This window comes from Nomascus leucogenys, chromosome 5 (assembly GCF_006542625.1).
Source record: "Nomascus leucogenys isolate Asia chromosome 5, Asia_NLE_v1, whole genome shotgun sequence".
Taxonomy (NCBI): domain Eukaryota; kingdom Metazoa; phylum Chordata; class Mammalia; order Primates; family Hylobatidae; genus Nomascus; species Nomascus leucogenys.
The window spans coordinates 117,011,422-117,030,765 of NC_044385.1; the positions used below are offsets into that span (position 1 = coordinate 117,011,422).

The following is a 19,344-nucleotide window of genomic DNA, read 5'->3' on the forward strand; positions in this document are numbered from 1 at the left end:
CCATCCTGGCTAACACGGTGAAACGCTGTCTCTACTAAAAATACAAAAGAAATTAGCCAGAAGTGGTGGCGGGCGCCTGTAGTCCCAGCTACTGGGGAGGCTGAGGCAGGAGAATGGTGTGAACCCAGGAGGCGGAGCTTGCAGTGAGCCAAGATAGTGCCAATGCAGTCCAGTCTGGGCGAAAGAACGAGACTCCGTCTCAAAAAAACAAACAAACAAAAAAACCAAAAAAAAACAAACACTGCATGTTCTCGCTTATAAATGGGAGCTAAACAACAAGAACACGTGGATGTGGAGGGGAACAACACACACTGGGGCCTGTTGGGGGGTGGGGCTAGGGGAGGGAGAGCATTAGGAAAAATAGCTAATGCATTCTGGGCTTAATACCTACATGATGGGCTGACAGGTGCAGCAAATCACCATGGCACACATTTACCTATGTAGCAAACCTGCACATACTGCAGATGTCCTGGAACTTAAAAGTAAAATACATAGATATTCTCTTCTAAAGGCTTGCACTTCATAGGAAATTTTGTTTTGTTATAGAACATCAACACTATTCACCCAGCACATGGTATCATATTTAGTTTATCGGGAGTTACCTACAAGTTAGAGACATAAGAGGGTGAGATCTTGATTAAGAACATTGGATCTTTTCTAAGGAGTCATCCTGGAAGCTATAGGGAACGCTTTGAGTTTGAATTGGAGTTGGTTGGTGTAGGTGCATGGATCCCATTGAAGAGAGCTAGTTAAGAAATAATGAAGATTGAACTAAGGCTGACACAAGGATATATTGCAGAGAGTGAATACTAGAGGCTAAAGTCATGGAAACAACATGATTTATAAATGCAAAGGAATTACATATTTATGGCTTGATTAACTGGATTGGTGGTAAATGCCATTCACAAATGTGGGCAGTTTAACAGGAGGCCCAATTTATATTTTGAAATAATTTAGAACCTATCTAGGAGGAGATATTTGGTAGAAAATGTAGTCAGTAATTTCAAGAGTGGTATAGGTTGAACAATTTTGAGGGTCATCAGTGTATAGATTAGACCTCTCTAAACTTCGAGGAATGCAGGCTCTTAAATATACATTTTCTTAAAAGAGTGCCTGGAATCTTTAACTCAGAATCTGTAACCCAAAAATGATAGAGTTGGTTGATTGAAGCTATGGTTTTAATAAAGTCATTGGGAGAAGGAGGAGGAACAGAGGCGTAAACACAGTGAAGAGACCATAGGCCCGAGGATGAAAAACACAACACACACTTAGTTTTGGGATCCAAGGGAAGAAAAGTAACACAGGAAGCGACTGAGAAGGAGTGGCTAGAGAGGTACAAGGAAAACTAGAGTGGAGTGTTGTCACAGAAGCCAGGGATGGGAGTGTTTCAGGAATGATGGTGAGATCAACATTGTCAGTCACCACAGAAAGGTCTATAAAGATCAACCCAAAACTTCCAAGGAACTTGGTGACATGGAGATGATTGTTGATACCAGAAAGAAGAATAATGGAAATGAAAACCAGGTGGCAGTAGGAGTAAGAAGTGGAAAGGGAAGAGGACTTAGAAAGGATGTCAAGTTTAAGGAAGAGCTTTTTTTTTTTTTTTTTTAAGTGAATGAGGCTTGAGCATATTTTATTCCAAGATTATAGAAGCATCGGAAAGGAAACTATTGATTGGAGAGAAAAGCCTGGAGAGATGATTGCTAGAGGGCATGGGTCTTGGGGATGTGGGAGGCGATCAGATGTAAATACTCAAGTAGTTTGTTGAGTTTGGGACAACAATGCTCAATTCTTAATTCTCCAGAGACAGGAAGAGAATTGGAATCATGGTGGCAGGTAAAGATAAGCTCTTGCATGCCACATAAGTATGTTGAGTCCTTGGTACTGGAAGCTACATCGAGTTAGAATATTTTGCACTCCACTTCTTATGGTGTTTGGTTATTTTTCCTCTAGCGGTATACCATAAGCTGAGCATGGGAATGGAGGAGACCAATGATTGGAATGATTCAGTGATAAGGTTTTGTAATATAGGAATGACAGAAAAGCAAGGGGTAAGAAAGTTGTGCATTATAGGGTGCAGAGAGAAAAAGGTAAAGCCCCATTTGATGAACAGATTGTAGATTGGTGTAAAAAACCCTGTAATTCCAAAATCAATATTTCCATTGTCAGTGTAAGAGTACAAGTTCTGTAAGATAGAAGATGTTGTCAAAGACTAGAATTTAAAATTTAACATCATGGATAATTTAAGGCCTCATTGTCCAATCTGGGAGAGTCACTGAAATGTAACTACTACAAATTGAGATATGCTATGATGTAAAATATACACCAGACTTTGGGCCCTTTGTATGACAAAAAGAATGTGAAATATTTTATTTATAATAATTTATATTGATAACGTGCTAAATTATGATATTTTGGTGATGTTAGGCTGTATTAATTTGCTAGAGCTGCTGTGGCAAAGTACCAAAAACTGGGTAGCTTAAACAATAGAAATTTATTATCTTTACCGTTTAGGAGGCTGGGAAGTCCAAGACCGATCTGCTTCATGCTTCCTGTCTAGCTTCTTGCAGCTTGCTGGCAATGGCATTCCTTGGCTTGTAGAAGCCTTACCTCAATTTCTGCCTTCACCATCACATGACCTCCTCCCTGTGTACCTGTCTCTGTCCAAATTTCCCCGTTTTTAAGGGCACCAGTCATATTGGATTAGGAGTCTCCCTTACACTCATATGACCTCATCCTACTTAACTCATTTTGTTTTCAATGACCCTGTTTGCAAAAAGGTCACATTCTGAGTTATTGAGGGTTAAGACTTCAACATATGAATTTTTGGGGATACACTTCAACCCATGAAATAGGCAATATAAGATATATTGGTAAAATTAATTTTACCTGTTTATTTTTATTTTTAATTGTGACTACTAGAAACTTTAAGATTAGGTATGTGGCTCACATTATATTTCTATAGTATGTGTGTCTTTTGAACAATACCTAACACTAATTGAGCCTTGGGTATATGCAGACATTTTTCTAAGATCTTTATGTGTATGAAATTTTACAAAATCCTGTTCAGTTTACCACTCATAGAGGGTAGACAGAGAATATCCAAGGTCACATAGACAGTAAGTAGCAGAGTTAGGATGCGAATGCAGGTGTCCTGACTCCTGAATCTGCACTCTGACTGGCTCTAGAATAGTACAGCTTTATGAAGAAACTAGTATATTTTGTCAGTCATGGGAATTTGAAAAATATTATTTCATCATATTACTTGGCACCAGGTATTTCTCTACTTGTTAATCTCCTCTTTTCATTTTCAGTTTTCTTTGGTCTCTGTCTCAGTTTCTCAGTTTCTCTTGGTAGCATTTTATCTCTTGTATTCGCATCCTTTGCTAATCAATATCTGTATTTTTCCTGTTAGCCATTGTAACAGGAAAATATGTCTTATGTGCTTTATTTACTTATATATGTTTTATGGCACAGCAATATATTTTTGTTATCTTAACCTGTCTTTTGTTTTAAAACCTTCCTAGCTATTAAAAAGCAACTCTTCTGTATTTGTGAAATTCTTTTAAATAAAATAACACCCAGCATACTTTTAAATACCATTTATTTTGTGACTATATACAGATACTCTTTGAAAAAGTCATGGCAAAAAACACTGGAATGAGTTGTGGCAAAAACTTAAAATGTGCTGTTTATTAGGGAATAATAACTTAAAGACTGTTACTCAACGTGAGAAAGATATTTTAAACCAAATTCATTGGGCAATGGTGGATTTAAATGGTTGAAGTTTAGTGGAATACCAGGTTTCGTGCTCATAAAGCTCTGTATTTATATGTTGAAAGATGGCTGAATGAAGAATTGCGAAACTTTGCTTTCATTTCCTGGCTTTACCACTTGTTGCATGACCTTGCCCTGGGATAGACAAAAGGAATCAAGACAAATTGAGCGGGAGGCTACATCTAGAAGAACCTCTTTCAACAGGTACTTCAGGGACTCGAATTTTTTCCTGTGACTTTAGTTCAATATCCTGTTTTTTTTCTGACTGTTTTGTAGTGTCATCTTTGACCTCAGTGTTTTTTATCTTGACTTTGAAACCTGTACTTGATTTCACCCTTACTGCCCCCAATTTTACCCTTTGAATTTGACTTCTCTGTTTCTCACTTGGGCTTAGTAATTTGGTGTTGACTTTCATCAAGCTTTTCTTGGTCATTGTTTTATACCCTAACTCCATGAACTTGACACTTAAATATACCTAAACTTCAGTTAATCTCCTCAGTATAGCTCAGTGGGAAGAATCAGACATTGCCCCTCTTCCTGACAGTAGGACCCTCAAGTCCCTTTGTTACTAGCTACTTCATGAGAATTTATGACATCATTACAATTTATTCTAAATGACTAGGAATTTACATAAGATAGTGTGAGGTCACTTTGAGAAAGGATTTCCTTATCCTACTATTACGTTATGTATTACTGAAATTTTTACATGAAAACTGAAGTCTAGTCAATCATCCACATTTATTTGTATGTATCTGTGGGATGCCCACTTTGTCCTCTATGCTGATGTTTCTCAAACTTTAGCATACAAAAAAATCACCTGGAGATCTTGTTGTAATGCAGACTTCTGGGCCAGAGACTCTGATTCAGCATATCTGGGGGATCCGCAAATTTGCACTTCTGACAATTCCTCTGGTAACATTAATGGTGTTCTTCTGACACACTTTGGATAGCACTGACGCAGACCAAGATTCCAGGTGATCGTTGGCCCAAATGACTTGGTAACATGTTGGTAGCAGGTAACACACAGGTCAACCTCATTCATTTCCTAAGGAAAAATAAAAATAAAACGAGAATATTGTAGTTCTTTGGTTTCCAAATGCTGTATTAAACATGCGTATATGAAGGCTCTGATAAAAAGGGTTTCCAAATCTGTAGCCCAGAAACCTTATATTAGGAAAAAAGATGGTTCAGGTTATTTGAAGCAAAGTACCTTAAAAATTGATCTTTCCCTAAAATATGCAACCCATTATCTTCAACAAATACGCATTTTAAAGCCATTTTAAAGATTCCTGATTTGGAAAAGGCTTATGGTTGGATGAAAATTTTTCTTTTAACATTTAAGGAAATGTGTTTTTACTGTTTGTTGTTATATGTAAAATTTACAATGAAATAAATTTTGTGTTATGGTTATCAATATAACTTTAAACATCAGGAAATTAAATATGATTACACTATATATATAGTTATCTACATTTAGATTATACCTATCTAAAACATGATTTTAAATAATTAAGAATATAAATTATATTTTTTAAATGACAAAATGAAGAACTGCAAATTCTTGATCTAACATAATGGCTTAATGGCTTTATTTATTTTCTTCAGTCAATAAAATATTTAATGAGCACATACTGTTAGCCCAGCAAGCAGGTAGGTAATCTGATACATAAAAGACATAGAAAGGTTGATTTTGCCTTAAATATGTGCTTCTGGTATAGCATATAAAAAGTCCCAAATCTACTCTACAAGACAACATGATCTAGGTGTTTGGGAAAGGATATAAATGTGATCAGAAACCAGACTTCAAAGAGGTATAGAATTCATGAGAATGTGTGCACGTGTCTGTCATAGAGCGTGGATGGATGGATGTAAAAGTGGAGAAGAATTAGGAAGTTTTGTAATTCAAGTTATCAGTCATCATCAGACACTTTGAAAATATTAACTTTATTTTAATCTTTTATAACTTATCCATAAAATCATTATTGCCCATTAAAATAAGAAGATATTAAAACAAGGTAATGAAATAAAATATTTATAAGAGAAACAATTTGCTAAGGATAATATATATGTGTGTGTGTGTGTGTGTGTGTGTGTGTGAAATACATGCCTATGGCATTCATTCATGTAATATTTAAGGGCTTACCCTGTTTTTTTGTGCAGGGTATACATGTGGCAAACATATTAATAAATATAATGTGTACCTCTGTATAAATCAGCCATGAAAGATGCTGATTGCTTCATGGAAAAAATGCATGGTGAAGTTCTATAGGTTAGCACTATCATCGACAGCAGGTTTCACATTCCACACTTGACCCTGTTATTAAACTGATGTTTCTTGTCATTATTTAAAACAAAAGGTTATCTCTGAATGTTTCATTTAATAGAACCTTTTAGATTTACATTCTATGTGTAGTAGTGATGGCAATGGCCTTGCAGACCTCCAACTCCGGGATGCTGACCTGACTGAGGGCCCAGGCCCAGAGCTCTGACGTCATCTCTGCATTCCTTCTGAGGCCACACCTTTCCGTGCTGCCCCCTGTCGGGCGTGTGTAATGTGGCAGGGATGCTAAGTCAGGCCTGTTCCTAGCAGACACGGAACTTCCAGGACTACTGACTTTGGCTCCAGGCTGCCCTTATAGTTTTGCTGAATCTTCTTTAGACTACCCAGCAGACTAGAACCTTTCCTCTAACCCTCCCTTTCTCTCTCCTGCAGGCTGAGTCACGCCTGTAGCATGGGCTGAAAGCTCTGCCAGCATTTCCTGGCTCCCTCTCAATTTTCTTTCATTGGCACATCCCCTAATAACATTCTTGCAAATTAATCATTCCCATCTTGGCATCTGTTTCCTAGAGGACTCTTTCTAACATACTGTATAAGGGACTATACAACTATCCTCTAAGAAACATACACACTTCAGTAAGTTTGAGGCCAATAATGAGAGCCTGTAATCCTGTTCTCTGATTGCAGAGTCAGTCATGAAATTTGAAGGGTAATTGCTGCTGCTGCTAAAGGAGCCTCCTCTGTGTTGCTTTCTTTAAATTGTTACTCACTCATTGGTGATCCCATTTTCTTAGAACTTCTTAATAAGATTATATACTAGTGTTATATGCTAGTATGAAAAATACCTTAGCATACACAGCACTATCCTGATTCCAGGATGCTTCCCTTTAGCCTTTTCATTCATTTATCAAACATTTATTACAAATTGATTTTATGTCAGGCATGATCCTAGACACTGGAGCACACGTGCAATGTGTTGGGCATAAAGATTTATTGGAAGAGTGGCACAGTTTATCTTTCCACGAAAAGCAAAATGATACTGTTTTTAATTGTATTAAGACAGGTTTTTTTTCTGTAGTGGAGAAGTGAATTAAGTGCCATCTAAAAACTAAAGTAAAATATGAGATTGTCACTCTTATATCTTAAACAACAGAAAATTCAGCTGTGTTTTTTGATATATGTAAATTGATTCTTCTCGAAACAATGGTTCATAAGGCATCTTAAGTTTCAGATTACTTTTATTATTTTATTTTACAACATGTTTATCGTAAAAAGTAGAAAGTATAGGCTCACAGAAACAAAAAAATTAGTAAATTTTCTATAACTCTGGCATCCAGAAATAGTCACTGTTAACTTTTTACTGTATAGTCTTACAGATTTTTTTTACCATGAAACATACATACACATGCATGCACACACACACACATGCACTCAGATATATTACTACCGTTGATTTTCTCATAAATTTATTGAGCATCTTTCCTGTGCCAGGCATTGTGTGTGAGGACTGTGGAGACAGAGCAAAGGGAAAACATCCTTCCCACTGTGAGAATCAGTACAACTTGAGAATCAGTACAGTGCAGTATCAACAGTGTGGACTCTGAATATGGGTTGGCTGTGTCCCCATCCAAATCTCATCTTGAACTGTAGTTCCCATAATCCCCATGTGTTGTGGGAGGGACCCAGTGGGAGGTAATCAAATAATGGGAGTGGTTACCTCCGTGCTTCTGTTCTCATGGTAGAGAGTGAGTTCTCATGAGATTTGATGGTTTCATAAGGGGTTTTTTCCCCTTTGCTTGGCACTTATCCTTCCTGCCACCATGTGAAGAAGGACCTGTTTACTTTCCTTCTTCCATGGTTTTAAGTTTCCTGGGACCTCCCCAGCCCTGTGAAACTGTGAATCAACTAAACCCCTTTGCTTTATAAATTATCCAGTCTCGGGCAGTTCCTTATAGCAGTGTGAGAATGGACTAATACAACTCTTGAGTGAGGCCATTGGGTGACATCTCTCTCTGTTCTGTACCATCGTCTACATTGGATATACCACATTACACAGCTGGGACTGGTTTCATATCTTTAAAATGGAGTAATAACAATAACTACCACACGTTTCTTGTGAATATACAAGCTCTTATTCAGCACAGTGTCCAGGCTATAGGAACTGCTGAGCCATTGTTATTACTACACTACTAGTTGCCTCTTTCTGATATTACTTAGAGATCACTAACTGCCATGAAATTAATCAATCCTCAGTGCTATTCATTCTGGATTATGCTGAAAACTGCCCTTGTGACTGCAAACAGGACTCATATTTGCAATCCCACTGTGTTGTTCTGTCCACAGCATGTTACGAGGCAGGGAATGTCTATATTGATCAGCAGTCCCAGGGGCATTTTGTTTACCTGAGTTATAGCATCTCTGTAGCATGACTGGATAAATCTTTTATGTGCCTGCCCTTCACCCCAGTGCCCTTCTCAAATGCATTTTAGTATACTCCACATGGCTTGTATTCTTCTGATTATCTCAAACATCATCTACATTCCCAGGCAGTCAAAAGTCATCAGAAACTTAATTTATTGCTACTGATTACTATGTTCAAATTTATAAAATACATAGATGTTTTCAAAAATTTATTTTGAAATAATCATAGACTCACAGGAAATTGTAGAAAATGGCACATAGAGTCCCATTATCCCTCTATACAACTTCCTCCAGTTGGTGACATTTCACACACTGTAGTGCAGTACAAAACTGGAACATGGACAAGGGGACATACTCTGAACTGGACTGCAAATCTTATTCAGTATTTATCAATTTTCATGTGCACTTGTGTGTATGCATATGAAGTATGTATGTTATATAAACATACAATTTCATTGTATGTTTCAGTTTGTGTGATCATTACCAGAATGAAGATATAGTACTAATATATTACCTAAAAGGGACAGTGTCATCCTACCCTTCATCAATATACCCATCTCTCACTTGTGTCCCTGTCTCCAACTACCAATCTGTTATTCATCTTTATAGTTTTGTCATTTCAAGAAGGTATACAAATAGAATCTTGTAGTATGTAACTTTATAGTATGTAAACTTGTAGTATGTATTTTTTTTCACAAAATATACTCCTTCATTCTGCCTTTATTTTCTCTTTACTGTATACCAAGATCATCTTTCTGTTTAACTAGCTTTTTCATCTGTTTTCAATTGTTCTTTTATGTAGAAATACAAAACAAAATGAAAACAAAACAAGATGAGAAAACTTTGAAGAAAAGGAAAATTTCCTGGAGAATATAAAATATACTTGAAGATACTTTGTTTTCAATCTTTACTTAATTAACATCAATAAAACAATTTTAACCTGTCCCAGTTATCACTGACTACTCCATATTAGACTCCAGGAAGAGCAATTAGAAACAAAACTGTGAACATCTGTGAAACAAAATTCTCATAAGTTTTTTTTTTTTTTTTTTTAACACAGAAGGCTAAAAACCATTTGTTCTTCACTGGGGGAAAATATCTTTTCTTAATTTTAATGAAATTATAAAATTTCATGATGAATCATTTAAGTTGGTGCCTTCTATCCAGCAACTTTAAGCAAGACTTTCTCTTCAAAGTCATTATTAATATTGAGTATATTTCTAACATTGCTGAATATTCAGTAAGTCATTGATATAAATTCAAGTAATTCAAATGTCAGGCTGGGTTCTCAGTAGTGATTTACATTTGGCAAGAGTTTTATGGGAGTGCATTATTAGTTTGCTGACTGCCTTAATATATGAAGGTTATAAAAAGAGTTTTATCCAACAGTTATGAATTTCACCATACCACTAGGTAAATGTAAGTACCCCAAAAATGCATGTGGCTTTAAAACTTCTGCAAAAATGGTCAAAGAACAATTCACCATCTCAAATTGCGGACACATTTTTTTTTTCTCATTAAAGGCACATGAGGTCTACTCACATTCTGAATAAAAACATATCTGATAACTATTTTGATAGTATTGTAGTTTTGAGATTCACATTAGTTTATTAGTATTACCCTTTCCTAGTCTATCTCAGATATTTCTGTTGATGACCCATGTTTAACTCTGTGGGCACTTTGGTCATTTTGACTTATGAAAACGTTTACCCTGGGCACGGTGGCTCATGACTGCAATCCCAGCATTTTGGGAGGCCGAGGCAGGAGAATAGCTTGAACTTGGGAGGCGGAGGTTGCGGTGAGCCGAGATCGTGCCATTGCACTCCAGCGTGGGCAACAAGAGCGAAACTCCGTCTCAAAAAAAAAAGATTTATAAAGATAAATGTGCTATATTAATTAAGGAAAATGTGCTGTATTAATTAAGGAATTCTAAACATGTGTTTTCAAATGGCACACTCTCTGGTGACTGGTGACAAATTGTCTTCTCAGGAGACTAAGTCATGGAGAAGAAGGTTGCTTGTTGGACAATGAATTAAAGAGATTTGGATCTTTCTTAAGAAACTGGTTAAGGGAACTGGAAAGATACAGGTTCCTTGCTCCTACTCCGGAGTTCTGAGTTAGGAGGTCTGGCCTCTAGAATATATTAATAGGCAGATAAAGGCTATCCCTGTGCAATTCAGCAGAGAAACACTTAAATACAGTCTCCCCTTATCTGCAGGGAATAGGTTCCAAGACTCCTAGTGGATGCCTGAAACCTCTGATAGTCCTGATCTCAATTGCCATCAATGAGAGCATGTTTCCATTTATGTTTTCCACCCACAAATCTAATGTCTTTTCCATCTTAAATAAGCATTCACCATCCTCTGTGGCTACACCTTTTGTAAATTGAGGTGCACAGGCAAAACTAGCACATTTTTTTTCTTATTTACAATTTCATGAGTGGAAGATTCATTCTCAATGTAGATCTTAGCAACCTCAGAATATGATTTTTATTTTTTTCTTATTAAGTGGGGAACTTTACCTTTCAATTAAAGGAAGTACTTTATGGCTTCTCTTGGCATATTTAATTGCCAGCATTACTACTCTTGCACTTTGGAGCTATTATTATGTAAAATCAGGGTGACTTGAACACAACAAGCACTGCGGTATGGGGACAGTGGATCTGATTACCCAGAGGGCTAAGCAACTAAAGGGCAGGTAGGATATACACAAAGGGATGATTCATGCCTTGGGAGGGATGGAGTGAGATGGTGGGAGATTTCATCACACTACTCAGAATGCCAAGCAATTTAAAGCTTATAAATTGTTTATTCTGGAATTTTCCATTTAATTTAGATTCCAGTTGACCATGGTAACTGAAACCACAGAACTTGAAACTACATGTAAGGAGGACCTACTATAGTTTGGTCAACTTAAAGGGAATTTCTACAGAGTATTGCTCATATTGATAACCTACAGGTCGTCACAGTTGATTGTTTAGGAATAAGCAGGCTTCTTAATCCACCTTGGGGAGATCTTGTGACTCGATGGTGGCATTCTGTCTCTGGGTAAAGACTCTTATCTCAAATTCCTCAAATTGTTGAGGTGCTGATCAGCGTATAACCTGCTGACACTCAATAGGACACTGATTTATTTAAGAATAGCTGAAGCATGAATTTCTACTGATTGTCTTGCACGTAGACATTTTTCAGTCTGTCTGATGTCATCTGTAGCTAAGGATTTTAACTTCTGTATTGTATTCTCTAACAAAAATATGACAACTCCAGTAATGAGGACTGCCTCTTCTACCTTTCAAACATTCCTGTAAAAACCTTTCACCTTGTGACAGACTCCAAAACACCCCCAACTTTGTTGGTGTGTCTTTCCAGATTGATCTTCACATTTGGCTTTTAATAAACCCTTATAAGATTATCTCTGCCCCCACAGCCTTAATTTCCATCAACAAACAATTGAACTCATGGACAGAGAGTAGCAGGATGGTTACCAGAGCCTGGGAAGGATAGTAGGGGTGTAGAGGGGAGATGAGGATGGTTAATGGGTACAAAAAATAGAAAGAATGAATAAGACCTGCTATTTGATAGCAAAGCAGGGTGCCTATGGTCAATAATAACTTAATGGTACATTTTAAAATAACTTAGAATGTAATTGGATTGTTTGTAACTCAAAGGATAAATGCTTGAGGGAACGGATACCCCATTCTCCATGAACAAAACAAAACAAAAACAAAAAACATAATCAATCAAGAAATCCTTTTCCAGAACAATGTTGAGAACACTTTTTTCCCCCTAGCTTCCCCCTCTTTCTCCCTTCATCTTTGTCTAGCAGTTCCATCAGTTTCCGAGTTAAAACATCATAGGCAAGTTATGATTAATTAAATCACATCTTATATTAGACCTAGAATTTTTAACAGCTTTCAGGCATAATTAACATACAATTAACTGCACATAATTTGAATGTACAGTTTGATACATTTTGACCTATGTATAAGGAAGTAAAATCATCATCAATACCAAGATAGTGAACATATCCATTCAAAAAAAAATCTAAACCTAACAAATGTCTCATGTCTCTTTGTCATTCTTCTCTCCTACCCATCCTCACATCCCTGACCCCCCATCTTCAGGTAACCATTGCTCTACTACATATGTTAAATGCATCTCTGATGTGACTTAAGAAGGCATTACCAGCTACTGAGATTTTAGAGGCACCCATAGATTTCAGTTGGATATTTACCAGGGCAGTTTCACTTCCTAACATGAATATTGGTGGATTCCTTGTTCCATATCGGTGGATTCCTGGTTCCACACAGTGAAAATTAATATAAACTTTCTGTAGGGCAACACGTGTTCCATAATGTTTAAAATTGCACATAGATCCAGAAATTCTACTTTGAAGAACATAGGCATGTGCTTAAATATACTTGTATGAAGACACTCATTACATTGACCACTGTATAATCTTTTTAAAAATGGAAAATTCACAAATCTGCTTAAATAACGGATTCAGTAAGTAAATAATTAGATAATTGTATAGTGGATTATTGTTTACTATTGTAGAAAGATATTTATATCACTCATGAAACTCAATCACTGAACGCAGTATATTTATATAATATGAAATATTAAAAACCATATATATATACACGCATACACGATGTCAGGAAGGATATACTTTATACACTGTCTCTGGTTAGTTGAATTGTGAGTATTTTAACATTTGACTTCATTTTTTAATAGTTTCTAATGTTTCTATGGTAACAATGTTTTGGAAACAAAATACTATTGCAAATTATATTTACTGCAGTGCATTTAGCACAATGCCTGGCTCTTCACATTACAGGGTAATTTCATCTTTCTTTATTGCTTGGGTGTTTTTACCCCAATATTAAGGCTTAAGCCCAGGTGGGGCTTGGCCCATTTTTGCCATTGTTTCACCTCATATAAACTCATACAGAGATAATCAACTATTTCCTTTATTATATTATTAAAGCATTGCTTATTGTTCTATAATTGTATCTGTAACACAGTATTGCAATAATTTTCTTATGTATTTTTTTCCTACTTTGGGACTGAAATCCAGTTAATGGAATCAATGTCTCTGATTTTTGCTTGCTTCAGAGTACTTAATAAATATTCATTGAGAGACTAGCAGATTAAATGAATGGTCTCCATGTATCAGGTAAAAATAAGAAAGTGATCAAGTAAGTGACAATTTTTAGATTATTTCAGATTGTGTATGTTGAAGGTTGTATTCATTCTTTCATTTTAAAAATAAAATTAATGAACTTAAAAATAGTTTGCAGAATTTTGGCAAGATGGCTTGTGGAGTAACTGTTGTATGCTAGGACAATTCTTAGGGAAAATTCTGTGTGTGTTTGTGTGTGTGTGTACACATATGTATGTATACTAAAATTTGTGAACAATCTTAATCCTTCAAGATTGGAAAAGTTAGAAAATATATGGAACTAAATATAACTTATGATTACTAAAGCTGTATGTGTAATGTTATTCACATATGATTGCAAGGGATTTTTAAATTTAATATATCACTTGTATAATAAAATGAGCTTAAATCATAGAATAAAATCTCAAAGGCATTTAATCATATATAATCATATATCTCAAAAGATATTTAACAATTAATAAAAATCAAAACCAATAAATATTTTATACCAGGTAGAATTTATGATGTGTACTCTACTAAGTAGAGAACAAAATATTTATCAGTTTTGATCTTTATCACTTGGTAGGATACACAATATTGTTAAGAATATTGCTAAGGATGAGTTCTAAAACAATAATAAATAAACAGTGCCCTATGTTTGACTTTGGGGGAAAAAATTCAAAATGCATGTCAGCTAAAGATAAATTTTTTAAAAATTATGGAGTCAATTGCCTAATGGAGATACCTGCTAGTCTGTCAGGAGAGACTGGTATCCAGTGTTAACTCCCAGAGGAATCTCTCTTATGGGGTGAAAACAACTATGGAGTCTGTTAACTGAACAGCAGAGCATTGTATCATTGACTAGAGCCCCGAATAAACAGAAGTCACAACAGAGGCAATCTGCGTATACCCGAGGATCCTTTTAGCGATCGTTGTGTCAGCTGAGAAATGCATTCCATAGAGTCAGCCCCTCTGCTGTATTTTGCCCCTTCAAGGTTCACCATACTTGCCTAATTCTCACTACTTTTACTAACCGGTTTGAAAGGCAATAAGGCCTTTTGTACTGTTTTTCCAAAAATAACAAAAACAGAGGCAGCATGGAGTAATTAAGACACTTACATTGACAGATGAATTTATTGTCCTATTTTCTGCCTAGTTGCATGTGCTTTCTGTAGACGTAAAGTGTAAGTTTTTGGAATAGCCGTATTGGCATTATGCATGACTGTCACCTAAAGCTGAATGGCAAGCGATGATTTACCAAAAAAACTGGTATTCAAGAATGTTTCCATCATGAGAATGGAAACAATGATTGCAGAGGTATAGATCTGGGAGTAAGGATGGGTATGTAAACTGGACCATAGCCTAATACTTGCCTCATTGTTACACGTGTACTAGAGTAGGAGAACTATGTGTTGAGTGGGAATCAGATTTTCTTCAAAGACTTTAGCATAAAGTAAGATAAATGTGAGATGTTACAAATAATTTTTTAAAAAACAACAAAAATATGTGTAGCAGAGAAACTCCACATCGTGAAATCACATCAGTTGTTTGGTGAAGACCCAGATAAAAATCTCAAAACTTCTGTTAAGGCATTTCTGACTTTTTCATCCATGACCAATCCATGACTGGTCTAAAGCAAAATGAAATGCTCTCTTCTTTGAAGTACTAATTTTTGGATAATTTTAAAAATCACATAGTGTTTGTCCTGCTGTACCGATTGTGTTTGTCCATGTGTTCAACAAATCACAGTGTTTATCCATTTGTTCAACAAATATTTGTTGAGCATCTGTAATATTTTAGAAACAGTGCTGGGTGCTGGTGATAAAAGGCTAAACAATGAAGGCTGGCAATACAGTTTAGCAAAAAGGAACTCAGGGTTTGTAATGGAAGAGACCTAGGAACAATCCAGGCTCTACTTCTTATCGGCAGTGGGACATGGGAAAGTTACTAAATATATATGAGATACTCTTGTACTCCTCCTGCAGGTGCTGAAAAGCCATGGAATGTTTTAAGCAAGGATATGATACAACTAGATTTGCATTTGTGAAAGATCACACTGGCAGGAGAAAGAAGATGGCTGAAAGAGTGAGACCGCAAGTAGGGAGACTCGTTAGCTGAGTGCTGTAATTAATAAGAGATGATGAAGACTTGTATTAGGAAAGCTGCTGGGGTGAAGGGTCATCTCTTCTAAATGGAATGATGAGAAGATTAAAGGAAAGGGAGAAATCCAAGATGGTAGTCAGTGTATCTTGGGAAACTGGATGGATGCTGGTTCTATTAACCTAAAAGAAAAGATTAGCCAGTAGATCTCAACTGGGGGCAATTTTGCCTTCCAGGTGACCTTTGGCAATGTCTCAAGATAATTTTAGTTGTCACAGCTCAGAGTGGGTTGCGGATTCTATGGACATCTAATGGGTAGAAGCCAAGGGTGCTATTCAGTATCCTACAATACACATGACAGCCCTCACAACAAAAAATTATCCTACCCAAAATATGGAGATTGAGAGACCCTAGATTAGGAAAAGAGAAGTAGGATTTAGGCATTTTGGTAGAGAAGGGAGATGCTAAACTCAAGTTTGGACATTTTCAATTTGAGGTACTCACTAGACCTGAAAAACAAATCCTGCCTAAATTGTATAACTTGTTGCAGATCAAGTGGTAGAGGTCTGGCATCAACGTGGAAATATTTGTGGCAGCCACACATCAAAGACCATGGATAGTGTGTAAACAATATAGAAAGACTTAGTTATGCACACATGTAGAAAGTATGGTTCCTTTTAAAAATTTAAAAAATACATTTGTTTGGAGTATTATTTGAACAGTGCTGTTTGTATAAAAAGGAATAGTAACATGAGTAATGCCTACTTTGGATATTTTCAAATACTATCTTATGAAATTGAGCAATGCATTATGTTTTTATGTTCTAAAAAGCAACACAAAATACATTTCATTGTCTTCAAGAATTTCCCCTTTACAAAATATTTTTAACATATAAATACATATTAAAATGTATACATATTTAAGTTTATGAGAGGCTGGAGTAGGGCAAGCACATTGAAAGGGAAAAAGATCAGATCTGAAAGCAAAACTTGATTTAGCTCCCACCTATCACAAGTTTATAGCACCTCATGCTTTTCAAAAATTCTTCCTAAAAGGTGAACAAGTCTATAGTTTATGTAATATTGATGAAATTCAATTGAAATATAATAGTAAATAGAAACATAACACTGGTGTGATGGCCTTAGCCATAGCACATTTCTTGTTTTCAAACTGGATTGTTTCATATTTTGGGGAAATTTTTTTTGGGGGGGATAGATTAAGTTAATATTCATTCTTTTTCAAAGATCTGTTAGTTTCCAAGATTTAATTAATAAGGTCAACTAATTCACATAATTGATTCCAAAGTTAAAATTTTCAATCCAATTATCCACCCAAATTGACCTTTCTTGTGTAATGCTATTTGAATTGCTATACTCAGCTTATGTTTAATTACAGTATCTATGTTTAATTATTGCATCTGAATCATGTTTAATGAACTCCCGTGTTTAATTACTGTATCTGACTAATATAATTACTGTTAAGTAATCTCTGCCATTATCAGCTAAGCTTCCTAAGCTCTGTGGGGTCTGTCAGCCTGATTCTCCGGGCTCAACTTTCCTCTGCCATCCCCCATATGTGCTGTGTGCCAGACCCTGGATTCTCTTACTGTCATTAATGTGCAAAGTTACTTCCTACCTTGGGGCCTTCACACTTGCTGATCCCTGCCTTCTGCTCTAATCTTTAGATCTCAGCTCATGACACTAGCTGCAGAAACAGTTTCTTTGGTTTTCTAAAATACTTTGTGCCCCACTCCATTTTGATGTTATCAGGTTATTGTGTAATTTTCCTTTATATCATGTACTGCATTTTTTACTATTTGTAATATGTTTTTTATTTTATATCTCAAACTCTAGGTAGCAACTCAGCATCCTGTATCCAGCAGCATTTGTTGAATAAGTAAATAAATATGAATGAATTAATGATTCAGTCTGTCAACCAGAAAAATTAAATATAGCCTTGTAATTGCCAGTAGTTCATATATATGATTTTCTAAAGCCATTACATTCACACAGTGATTAAAAATACAAATGCATAGAAAAACCAGAAGATAACAAAAATGAGTAAAGTGTCAGGTGCAAGCCAATAGGGAGCTTGGTGAGGATTTTCAGGGCAGTAGTGAAGAGCCCTTGGCATTTGGATTCAATACTTTTAATACTCTGGGGGCCAATGCATAACGACATTAAGCTCGTGGGCCCTGTATGTTAGTTCTTGGAAGCTGGCAGCAGTGGCAGCCTTGGAATACTAATGCCAGGCAGATGGTTGGTTATGGTCACATAGCACAGCTCTGCTTACATGTCCCTAAGCCGAAGACCAAAATGTGCCTATGAATATTCAAGGATATCTATTATGCTCTTTCTAAGATATACTATTCATTTAAATAGTGTTAAGTTACAATATATGTGAAAATAGAACAAGTCTAGGAGTAGTCCCTTTCAAGGAATCTAAGTAGAAATTTATACTTAAGATCCAAAATAAATTTGGGTCTAGCAGCCTCGAGATGTTTATCAAAGACTTAGGGAGTACTATGTGGTGCCATTTCTAATTACCACCTGTCCCCCACCGCCTCCACTATGATCCCCACCTCCTGGTATTCACACCTCTGTGTAACAGCCTCCACTTGAGTGTAGGCTGGACTTAATTGACTCAGTTCTGAGAGAAGCTGTCATGTGTTGAGTGTGGAAATAGATGAAGACTACCTAAATCAGAACAAACAAAGCCTCTTTATTCAGAGCTTGCTACAGCAAGGTAGTCAGTCATCATTGCTTGAGTTTGGCAGAGAATCAAAGGCAGGCAGAGGAATGGAGAAGTTTAATAGAGGAAGAAAGGAAAGGCTTCAGGTCGTTAGAGGCTGTTGGCATGGGGAAGCTGTCAAAAGAATAATTAGAAGCAGGGCATCATATGTGGTTGGTTAGGGGAAACATGTTTGGGTTTGTCTAGCTGGCTCTACATTGGAAACAGCAAACAAAAAATTAGAGGTTATCAGTTCTTGATTAAATTTTGGCCATTTGGGGCTGATTGCTACAGAGGCTGTGGTTTGACTTCCTGGATGGTTTGCTGCAGAGGTTATGGTCTGGCTTTCCAAGCTGGTTGTGGCAGCTTGTGGGTCAGAGTTTTATTTTTATATATGGTCTGCCCATTGTCTAAATATTGAGTCTCTTATGAGGCACCCTGTGGAGTGGCCCACATAAGTGAGCCTGGAAGCAAATATCTGAGGCCTGCCAATAATCACGTGATTGAGCTTGGAAGCAGATCCTCACCCAGTGAAGTTTGGAGATGACTGCATCCCTGGCAGATTCCCTGATAATAACCTTGTAGAAGATCCTCAGCTGAGACTCTTCCTGTAAGTTACTGTCTGATTTCCGACCAATAGAATCTATGCAATAATAAATATTTGTTGTCACCAACCACTAAATTTTGGGATCATCTGCAGCAATAGTTAACTAATACAGATGGGAGGGATATGGTCTTTTGTTAATCAGATCACCAGGAAATTTAGCTCAAGGATTTCAGATAGGTTTATCTGGAAGGCATAGACAATTGTAGTATTTCTCAGAAGGGACCGTTTCTTTCTCACAAATATAAAATCTAAGTCAGAAAGTTAAGTC

At 36.4% G+C, this 19,344-nt stretch overlaps 1 protein-coding gene across 1 annotated transcript in view; it reads left to right on the forward strand.

Moving 5' to 3' along the window:
• Positions 1 to 19,344, forward strand: part of GPC5 (glypican 5) — a 1,458,424-nt gene that overhangs the window by 229,378 nt on the left and 1,209,702 nt on the right. The window lies entirely within an intron of this gene.